The sequence below is a fragment of the Protomyctophum parallelum genome, assembly GCF_964188405.1.
Source record: "Protomyctophum parallelum genome assembly, chromosome: 17".
In the NCBI taxonomy this organism is placed as follows: Eukaryota; Metazoa; Chordata; class Actinopteri; order Myctophiformes; family Myctophidae; genus Protomyctophum; species Protomyctophum parallelum.
In genome coordinates, this window is record NC_139719.1 from 26782006 (window position 1) to 26794546 (window position 12541).

Genomic DNA, 12541 nt, shown 5'->3' on the forward strand with positions numbered 1-12541 from the left:
CTGTCGGACAAAAACCTTGTATCTATGATTAACAAATGTATGCTTTTTTTTATTCATTTTTTGTAAATTAACGCCATAATCATAAATGACTGTCGCACTGCATTAGTGAAAATAGCAGATCTACAAGCACACAACGCCTCGCATCGAGCTTGTAGATTGGCTATTCTCACTATTTTAAAAATGATAATAAAAAATTTACTGTTTTGGACATACAAGCTTTCCACACGACAGCAACAATATAATCTCATAAATAGAGAGGTAATAGTATCCATATGTGCAGCAGTGCTACAGCTACTAAGATGGGATCCTGCATCCATAATGCATTGCATTAATCAGTCGTGGAAAGTATAGTATATATTCAAGTACAATCTTGTGGTAAAGACGTACAGTTAATTTACTGGAATATTTACCCTTTGTGAAACTTTCCACTACATGTCAGAGACAAATATCATACTTTTTTTTTTTTTGGACAGCTCTAATAACTACTTACTTTGGAGCACTATATTCTGAAAGTAGTTATTGCTGTATAGATAGTGTCTGTTCAGTAACAGAGCTATCACTGTCTCTCCAGCTCTTTAATAAAACAGAAAATACTGTACTGGTGGTATATAGTTACTTTGACTTAAGTCCAAAATCTTAGTAGTTCTTCCTCCACAATGCAGTGGTTTTGTTCCCCCAACATGTTCTCATCACTGCTGACACTTCCTAGCATTGACTGAATTCCAGGGCAGCTTATGCAGTGCTCAGACCAGGACATGTGAGAGTATTTTTATTTGCTTGGAAACATCCCATAAAGCCTAATGTGCTCGACATGCACCCTGCGGGGCTAGACCAGGACCAGCCTGTTTTATTTTAGGGAGACATTATTGTGCGCAGAAAGCCGCTGCAGAAATGGCAGTTTAATCTTTAATGTATGTAAAACTCTGAACACTGGTTATTGTCTCACTAACAATATCTTTTCAAACACAGGCGTGGACACGTGCTCCCACACAGTTTTACAAACCCTCAAAGTTTGTGAGTGTTTATTCTTAACCACTTAAGCTCATGTACTTCTTCGTATGACAAACAGCAAAAATAGCTTCTCTACAAGCTGACAATGCAATGTATTCTTAACAGGGTTAATGTGGTTAACATACATTTTGTATTAAAGTATTAAATTGTGGTATTAACAATTAGAACAATGCTGAAATATTGCAGGCATGTACATAGAGTACAGTAAATCATGAAAATGTTAGAGACATGACAAAGTAGTAAAAGAAGAAAAATGTTAATGAACGACAATTGACAAATCAGAAAACAAAGGTGCCATTATGTACATTGGCCTTGTGTTCCACTGGTCATAGCTAACCAATAAGAGACTTGTTGTACTGGACAGATTCCTAAGATGTTTTTTCTGAGATAGCTGCTATCCTCTGGAAATAAGCCATTGACCTCTGTTCCTCCAATTACAACTAAATCACTCAGCAGTCGTGGTGGAAACATGATTCCAATCTAACACAGATTTACTGCTTTTAATCAACGCAAAATATGGCCGCCAAGTCCGCATGCCAGATGTCTAATTAAGTCTTTCATAAGCACTTTGGTTTTAAACAAACTCTCTGTTTCTCTCAGTTCAAACCGCCAAGAGAGGGTTTAATCATACTCCTGAGGCTATATTGGTTTCCGGAAACCGAACTAAAGTTGGATTTGCATTGTCGGGTTTGAATGTCAACCTCAGTGCATATTAGCCCAAATTAGCTAACTTCCAAGTGCAGGTAAATTCTGTCTGTGGCTGGCAAGTGATTTAGTTTCCACTATAGCAACTTTGGCAGGCGGCCAATTTGCAGGCTACAACTAACCTTTTCTGTTGTGAGAGCTACTCTGGCAGGCTCGCAATGAAATTACACTGCAGGGTCACATTTTAACACTTAAATTTGTGTTACTTTTAAAAGACATTATTACCAATGCAGAATATCAATGTCTTGTAAAAAGCATGCAACAGAAATGTGTTGTTCAAAGCTATAGTCAAAGATACGTTAAAAAATAATCACCCCCCCCCCCCCCCCCCCATGACCTGGTTGGCATTAATGATGTTTTGAATCTCCAATTCCTGGACTTAGCCATGTTAGCTTTCTTGGGATTAGCTTTCTCGGGCCATTGTGTGTGGTCACTGGTGCTGAAAATCAGGGCTGGGAGGGGGGGGGGGGTGCAATTCACATTCAATTGAAACAACTCAACAGTCTTTTCTGCAGAGAGGGAATTGAGCTCGGTCCTCATGGTGTCGAAACAGGGGGGGGGGGGGGGGGCTCTGCTTCCCTGATTCCTATCATTTGTTAGAATTAATATGATGAACATTTGAACTTAAAACCTTCACAATGACGAAAGCCACTTGAGGTGGAAAGTTAGCCATAATTAAGCCCTATATATTCCTACAACAAATGGTCCATTACAATATCAAACCTAAAAGCTCAATAGCTTGTCAGCTTGTAGATCAGCTTTGCCTATATGCCCAAAAGATGGACGCCAGTGGTTAATCACCAACTGTTTTCTAGAGATTTGAATGAACAATATGAGATTAGATAATGAAGGATTAAGAATGTTCAACCTAGCATACCGGTAAGGTAACTATTTTGGGCATGTCATTAAAACTAAAATAGCAGATCTACAAGCTCACAGCGTGAACATGTTGAACATGACACGTTGTGAGCTTGAAGATTGGCTATTTTCTTTATTTGTCACATGACAAAGTATATAGAGTGGTACAGTAAACAATTTAAGTATGGATAGGGGGATTCATACTTTGGGTGATTTATTTGATGTTAATGGTTTACGTTCTTTCCAGAATTTATGTGATATTTTTAACTTGCCTGGTAACTATTATTTTTTTCTATTTACAATTGAGAACTGCCATGAGGACATATGGGGTTCCATGGCAGACCCCCTTGCAATGCACCCTTTGCATAGACTTATCTGTGATGTTAGATCAAGAGGTTTTGTTTCCATATTGTATGATTATTTATTAGAATCTAGTTATGGGACCTTGCCTGTCGATACTGTATGGAGGAATGACATACCAAATCTAGATCCAGATTGGAGCTGGGATACAGTGTGGTCTAATGTTGTCCTGTCTTCTAGGAATCCTGATCATCAACAAATTCATCTAAATTTTGTTCATCGGACATATTTAACCCCCGTAGATTGTGTGCTATGCGGATTTTAAATAATCACAACTGCACTTTCTGCACTTCTAACACCATAGGTACATTCTTTCATATGGTGTGGGAGTGTCCAAGTGTGCTCACATTTTGGAATTTGGTTGCTGCTAATCTTTCGATTGTTCTTATTAATCTCTATTCTTATTAAATGATGTATCCCAGTTGCCATTAAATAATACCCGTATTCGTGTCTTCTTTGCTGGCGTAACGGCCGCAAAGAAGATTGTTGCTTCGCACTGGAAACCGCCTCATATACATTGTCAATGGGCTTCTCCAATGGGCTTTGACGTTTCTAGATATCATTTATCTAGAAATGTCTACAGCTAGATTGCATGGTGCAAAAGAGGAAAACGTTGAGATTTGGTCTGGTATTGCAGATTTGGTTAAGGGCATGATTTAGTCATTATTATTATTATCATTTTTTCTTTTTTGTTCCCATTGCACAATAGTAGGAGTACTGACATTTTGTGGCATCTTTGGTCCCGGGGGGAGGGGTGGGTGGGATTGTTTGTTTTTGTGTTCCTTGCTTTTGCTGTTATGTGTTGTTTTTATATGTGTTTTGTTTTCTTTAATCATTCTTGATGTTAACGTGTCTTATTGTGATTTATTGTCTTAAATAAAAAACATTTGATAACAAAAAATATGGATAGGGGCTTGCTATACTGACATAATTGCCATTTGTCATTTGGGAATGCTACACCAGTAGGTCCAACCTGGACATAAAGTTATTTCAATCAGGACAACTCACAAATTTAATTCAAATATATTTAATGAATTTAAAATGAACAATTAGTCATGAAGTTTTGCCTCATAATGTTGTTGTATTGAAACAGCTCTCAGTCGAGATGGATTAGGCTATAGCTCATGTAATGCTATGAATAATTTATTCATGTAGTAATCATACTATAATGATATATTATTCATATACTACAATATTAATACTGTTCTGATTATGCTTTACATAACACCAGGTTGATGAATTTAAAGTGATAATGAAAAAAGATTAAATGTAATAAGTAAGGATGAGTACAAACTATTGGAAGTGGATTTAAATTATGTTGTCTTAGCACTTGGGGGAAAGAAATATCATGGCTGACTTGTGCTTAATAATTACTCAACGGCATTTGAAGAGTCAGTGATTCCTTAAATTCTGAGGGTGTACAAATGGAACCAAATGGACCCTTACGGGTACAGAATGTAACTGTGAGAGTGTACAAATTGAGCCAAATTTGTACACCAAGATAAAAAAAAGGAAATACCTGATCTACAAGCGTGTCTCGTTGCAACAGGTATAGAGATTTGGTGTAGCGGTAAAAAGGTACTGACTGAGCCAACTCTAAGTCCAATTTAAGTGGTTAAAACAAATGGGATTATACTGTGTAAGAATAACATATGAACCATCATACACAATACTGCCTACCAAATGCTTATACTGTATATTTGGCACAGGCTGATAAGTCAGTCTTCTCTAGCAGCCAATTTGGGAGGTAACCATGCAGGGCTTGTCTGGGGATTATAGTCTGTGACTATAGTCCACAGTTTATAAATCACTGGAGGTGGTTAAATATAAGGGCTACTGAAACCGCAATCCACTGTAGTAATGTATAGAACACAATAATAAAGGTACCTACCTACCTTACTACCTTGTATAGACCCAGTTTTAGCTTTACCTTTCCTGCGTGCGTGGTTAAATCAATAGCTTTAGAATGTGGCACTTACACTGAATTTGATAATACTATCTTGAGCGTGTCATTCACAAGTCCTACAAGAGGCTTATTCTAGCTATAGCCTATGTAAATATGAGTACAGTGAAATGCACAGTGTTAATTTAAGAGAGAGAATCATTTTACCTTTGCAGAGTTAAATGAACACAGACGATTTTAAAGTATAGTATTTGCCAGTGCAGTATTATCCATGCATGGCCACAAGGTTCGTGCTTCTTAATAGTTTTTTTTACTGATTGAATGTTATTGAATCTTTTTATTGAAATAACTGTTTAATGTACTACTAAAGGTCTAACTACAGTGTAGTACAGGGCCATACAGTCTCTCATAACCATGCAATCTTATGTTTAATTTGATACTAGTTGGGGCCCCATAACACACAGCTTAGAAAATGGTATAATATATGGTATAATAGACCTACTGTAATAACAATACTAGAACCTGCAATCTTTCCCCGGGTGCATATTTGACTAAATGAACACACGTACTGTATACACACCCATACTAACACACACAAACACACACACACACACGCACACGCACACACACACACACACACACACACACACACACACACACACACACACACACACACACACACACACACACACACACACACACACACACTTCCTAGCCCCAAGTGTAATGTGTCCAGATGTTGTCGGGCTCCTTTCAAGCCCATGGTGGTTATGAGAGGGGGTAACTCTGCATGCCTGACGGCCTGACTGCCTGCTTGCCTGCCTCTCTTGGCTCCCAGCACATTCCTAAATCACCATGTAATCTAAAACCCTGTTTTCACTGTGCAGTCACCACCACGGCCATGCCCGCTTCCCTCTCTCTCCCTCTCCCTCTCTCTCTCTCCAAGCTCAGGGCCAGCGTTGTTATTGAAACACAAAAATAACGACCTTACCGTTCAAATAAAACCAAAGTGGCCCCAGAATAGTTTTTCTCCGCAATTGGGGCGCGCTTGTTTTTAGACAGAGCAGTCTACTTGAAGGTGTAGGGGCGGGGGGGGGGGGGGGGGGGGGGGGGGGGTTGGGGGTAGTGCTGTAAATTGGAGTGTGTCAAACAAAAGGGGGATATCAGACAAGCTGAGTAGGCCTAATTCTATTGTTTTGTTCATCGCCGTGTTACATGGTTTATATGCTAAGAGCCGTATGATGACATCACAGAGTATGTTCTCGATTTGCTTCTAGCAGGAATTATTTGTGCATTTTTATTTATTTTACTTATTTTTTCCTTTTCGTTTTGGTCCCATTTTGTCACATTAACACGACTCAAAGCGGAGAGGAAAGCCAGCCTTGCGGTTTAACTCTGACAATATGTTTCCTCCTTGTCTCAACAAATTCATTAAAAGCCAAGCTGGTGGTGCCCAAACCACCCCCCACCCATGCACGCCACCCCCCCACCCACGCAGTTCATTACCCCCTGTCTTAGTTTAGATTCATTTCACGTCCTCTCAGGCGTCATTAATGTTGCTTACATAATGACATTCAGAGAGACTGTAGGGCTCTCTGTATTAATCATTCATCTCTCTTTTTCTTTCTCTCTCTCCTCTCTTTCTCTCTCTCTATACATACATCATCCTGCGGTGAATCACTTCCCTCACCTTCCCGTGTGTGCCGTCTTCTTTTCTTTAGTTTATCTTTTTTTTCTCTCTTTTTGCTGAATATAATGGTGTAAACGTTTTAAGGCTAATCTTATCTGGACTGTGGAGATATGCAGGTAGTATTTTCATAAGAAGCAGTGGACAGGGTTGAGAGGAGAGTATGGTGGTGAAAATGGTAGTGAAAAAAAAACTGTAGCAAAGGTCAAATTTTATTGACATACCAGCTCACAGCCTCAAACATCAAAAAGAATGCGGGCTCTGTACACGGCGCATAATAGACATAATAAGGCAGCTGCAAGGAAGCATGAGAGATTCAATGTGGGTTTGGTTTGTGTGCGACTGTGTGTGTGTGTGTGTGTGTGTGTGTGTGTGTGTGTGTGTGTGTGTGTGTGTGTGTGTGTGTGTGTGTGTGTGTGTGTGTGTGTGTGTGTGTGTGTGTGTGTGTGTGTGTGTGTGTGTGTGTGTGTATGTGTGTGAGAGAGAGACAGTGAGAGGGTGTGCATCTGTCTTTGTGTACATAATGCGAAACGGTTAAATCATTGACTATAATAGCTGTAGTGTCTAAGATAGTTCTATTATTCTATCTAATAGTTTATTTCACTCGTGTGATTGGCTGTTATCTTTCTAGGTCAGAATGTATTTCAAGGACAGAGCTAAGCCTCTGCATTTTGTAGCAACTATAAATGTAACAATGAATTAATGAATGACATGATTCTCATGTGGAGTCAACCTAATCTCTAATGATGGGGTTATTTTCAACACACTTCTTTTAAACACACTAAACAAAAACAATGCAAGTCTGTTCTCTGTAGCCACATTTCAAATGGGGCCTAATGGAGATATTGATTATATATGAATAGCAAATAATGGCAGTGTCCAGCAAGCATTTAAAAGCCCTTAAGTAAGAAGATACGTCCAGGGTTACTCTGCATAATATTTCATGGATTTCATTGTCTTGTTTCAAAGCCGTTTTTATGCGTATCCATTGAAATTCCATACAGTGGGCAAACTATACAGTATATTTCACAAGGCAATATGATGCAACACAACCTATCTAAGATTACATGTCAGAATACTGGATGACTTCTGGATGAAGCAAGGTTGGATTCACAGGCACAAAAGCTCAGACTTTCTTTTCCCTAGATACAATCTTTTGAAGTACATCTTAACAGGGCAAAGCTACAGAGAACTGTATTATTATTTTTTATTTTTTTACAGACAGGTTCAGATGTAGTCTGTGCCAAATGGGTACAGACAGTGTATATGCCTACTGTTTATATTGTAAATGCAGGCAGATGTTCAATACTCTATACACTACAGTAACTCATTGTATGTACTTTGACTAGCATTCATAATATGATGAAAGCTATCAATGACACACAATTCTTCCATTTTACATTGTGAAACATGTTTTTCATGGGTGTGGCTATGTTGGCTGCTCTTGTTGCAAGTTTGGGCATTTACTCTTGTTGAGCTTTGGAAATAATAAGTATTTGGTTTCCCTCAATTCCCCTCATAGCAAATTGTGTGTGTGTGTGTGTGTGTGTGTGTGTGTGTGTGTGTGTGTGTGTGTGTGTGTGTGTGTGTGTGCATGCACGCACGCACGCGTGCATGCGTGTGTGTGCGTTCTTAAGGAAGTGTGTTTGTGTAATTACTGTAGGGAATATAATAGGTAGTTGTGTTGTCATACCGTTAGAAATATACACCTCTTGGGTTACATACCAATGTGAAACATTGTTCCATTCCCAATGTGACTTTATTCACTCCTCGACTTGTCTCATTCCATTTTTATGTTCATCTTTGTCACTTTTATTTTATAGGGTAGAGTATGTTAATATAACTAAACTACCACAACTGAGTAGCCACTACTGAGTAGTAGGTAGGACCACAACTGGTTGACAAAACGTATTGCATGAAGCTCAAAAGTGCAATATATCCTCTTTATGCTTTAAGTTTTGGCACTCACCCAGTGGACCAGGAATCCCGGGTAGGACATAAAACTTACAGATTGCGGCTTTGTCGTACGATGAATAGCAAAAATAGCTTACTGATCTACAACCTCACAACACATTTTTATTTTATTTTTGGGGGTTTTTTTTCCGAGTTTACTAATATACTATATTAATAGTATAGAGACTCCAGTCCAAGTTAAGCAGTTAATAAATAAATACTGCATCTGTCATGATGCATTCATCATCATCATGAATAATAATGAATGCTGAAATGTATCGAATAGAAACTATCTGCAAAAATAGATCCAACAGAATGGAAGATATCTAAAATATTTAAAGCATAACGGTATACTGTAGAAATCAACTTAAACCCATATATTTCATTGACTGGGTTCCCCCAGGGGTCTATATGTTCATGTTGTGACATGTTGTGAGCTTGTAGAGCTCCTATTTTCACCAAATGATCACCTAATATGGCCATATATTATTTGCCCAAGATAAGGATGCTCGGGTGAAAGTGGTTAATGCTTCTCCAGTGGTGAATGGGACCTTGTTGATGAACCTGACGTGTAGAGGCCTTTCTATTGGCTGGAGGCATGTGCTCTGATAATAAATAAAATGTTGTCAGATACTAGACTTTACAGCAGGAGTCATAAATGGAAGTTCAGCAAGCACCATAACATTGGCATGACCTCTGAATACACTTGCCAAAACCTTCCATTGTCTTCCAACATTACATACAGTAGAGTCACTGTGCATCATTAATCATGACTACAATGCACTGTACAGTAAACACAGATTCAATATTGCCTGACATGTTACAGCTTAAATTATTGCTGTAGCATAGTTTATAGTTGTAATTAGGCCTGGGCATTGTGGGCAATATATCAATATCATATCAATATTGTGATATGACATAATTGACATTAGATATTGCCTGGGATTTTGTACTGTAAATCATGATAGTGTGATATGTCAAAATTGTTGTCTTAAAGGATGCGATACAGTATAGTCATGTAATTTCCAGCTTACTGGATTGTTCTAGCCTTTTCATTATTTGACTTTACCAACCCAGCTATTGTATAGGCATTACTGATAATTATTTATCAAAATGTATTCCAGCACCAACAATCATCCATACATTATCGTCACAATCTTGATATTTGATTTGTCTTACAAAGCAGCATCCTTTTGAATTTATCAAGAGATGGTTTTATTTATCACATACTTTGGGTCAATCAATGAAACGTTCAGGAATACAGAATTTCCACTAACTCTGCAGAACACATAGCAATACACAAGCTCTCATGTTTAATCTTATTAAATTCCCAACCTTTACGTAGAAAAATGTGCATGCATGGTTTTCCTGCTTATGTATAATTTATACATTAAGCCTATTTTACACTCCCCGTGCGATTGGTTGTTTTCAGTGAGAGACACCATTGTGTGATGGGAGAGTAGTAAATTATGCTTTAGTCATCAATCATCAACATATTTATTACCGTAGGCCCTATGCCTCATTCATACTCTCTCTGTCGTATGGTGTCCTGTGCCAAAAATAGCAGATCTACAAGTTCACAACGCTCAGCATTGCGATGCATTGTGAGCTTGTAAATTGTCTATTTTGAGAATGACCCCATTGCACGATAAATTGTAGTATAAATCAGTCTTCAGATGGGGGTTATTTACTTATTTAGCTGACAAGGACCACTCTCTTTGTCTCTGTCACCCCAATTTGACAAAAGACCAGTGAGCTTACATCTAGCTCATTACAAAAATGAAATGAAAATATTAAAGTAATTTTGGGGGACTCAATGACCACAATGACAAGTGAAACATTTGCAACAACAATCTGAACACGGTGCATTTTTAATAATTCAGTCCTCGGGGCCGAGCACACACATCCACATTGAGCTTCATTAAGACTAAATCACTGTTTCAATACAGCTGCAGTTATTACAGCTATGGTTATATTACCATCATTTGCATCACTGATGGGGTATTTGGGAAGAATACTGTACGTACAGTACCATGAATACAATGGCCATAATTAGAGCTAAAGGAGAATATATGCTCTCGGAGGCTACACTAAATGTACTAATGGCTTGTATTCAGAAAGCTGTGATAGGACCTCAAACCTTCCTTTTGCTGATTAACCTAATATGCTCCTGTGCCTACTGGTAGGAGAGTCACTACAGCAGTGGTTCCCAAAGTGGGGTCCGGGGACCCCCAGAGGTACTTGAGGGAGTTCCAGGGGGGACCCAGCTAAATGATAATTTGGAACCAAATGGACCCTTATGGGTCTGTAACTCAGAGAGTGTACAAATGTACACATTTTTACACTCTCAGAATTAAATTAACATTGATTTTACAATATAAATTGGGGGTCCTAGAGATAGAAATACTATTAAATGGGGGTCCGTAGACTAATGCATGTCAAACTGGGGGTCCTTGAAATTAAACAGGTTGAAAATCACTGCTAGAGCCATAAAAATATTCTCTTATTGAGATCCCTGGCATATCTTTTCAAATGGGGGTCTGCAAACTAATTAGTGTCAATTTGGGGGTCCTTGACATAAAAAGGTTTGGCAACCACTGCACTACAGGAGTCACTAGTAGGCTACTTCTACTTGTACTGGCAGAAGAGTCACTAACCTACTTCATTGTAGGAGAGTCTGGCACTGGCAGAGTCACTAGCACTTCTACTGGTACGTCTGGTAGGAGAGTACTTCTTTCTGGTAAGAGTCAGTCAGTCGTTTATAGTACTCTATACTATTAGTCTACTTCTAGTAGTAAGAGTGTCACTAGTACTGGTAGGACTCGGATAGTCTACTTCTTTCTGGTAAGAGTCAGTCAGTCATTTATAGTACTAGCCTACCTCAACTGTTAGGAGAGTCACTTCTTCTAGTGGTAAGAGTGTGGTAATAGAGTCACTAGTATGTCTACTGATAAACTGATCACTACTTAAGAGTCATAGTACTTCTACTGGAGTCTACTGGAGTTCACTAGTAGTAGTAGAACATGAAAAGGTTTGGCAACCACTGCACTACAGGAGTCACTAGTAGGCTACTTCTACTGGTAGGAGAGTTACGATAACTTAGCCTACTTCTACTTACACTCCCTATAAGTGCTGGCTTGCAATATTGGCAGTCTGCTTATTTAAGCTCCTTCAACTCTGCATGCATTCCAAGCTTGTCTGGATAAAGGCATCAGGTAAATGTCTCCAATTGACTTGTCTTCCCCTGTAAGCTCAGGCAGTGGCAGTCAGCCGTTAAAATATAACCAAATGCACTGCCGCTCTCTGTCGTCGGGGTGCAATTCACAGTAAGTAAATTACCTGACAGCTCAAACACAAAAGGTTACTGTTATCCTGTGATCCTATTCAGTGTCGTGAAACTTAAACCTATTTGCCATAAATCTAATTTATAGAGGCTGCCGAGACTGGGGGCCTGCACTGCACAGAGGTCTGTGTATAAAATGTTGTTAGTTTGTTTTTTCTCTAACAAGAAATATGTTATTGATGTTGCTGTTCCTGCTCTTGATGTTTCATTCAGAGGGCCGTTTCAGTTTGTTGGAGTCAAGACATAACTGTGCAAATCGTTGCACTCGGACAGAAACCTTGTATCTCCATATTTCACTGTTGTGTTTTATTGTAAATCGTAGCTGATCTACAAGCTGACAACATGTAACAATGTGATGCATTGTGAGCTTGTAGATTTGCTATTTTGCTTTTTTTTTTCATTTTTAAAGCGAAAATGAAAATGGTTAAGTTCCGTCTGTGGATAGTAACCTATTATATTGAACCACTGAAAATTAAATAAACTACTTTGGATCCATTGGGACATTTCCTGAAATGTAACCGTTTTTGGACATACAAGGTTTCCCCCAGACAGCCACGAAATACAACCAGATGGGGATAAGTAGGCATTGAGTGAAAACACAACTCGCTAAAGTCATCTGTCTGTGATCCACAGATGAAGAGAAATCCACTCACACTACACGATAGACATCTCCATCTTGATTAATTTGTTCAAGATTGAGCTCTGGCTCTCGAAGTCATTG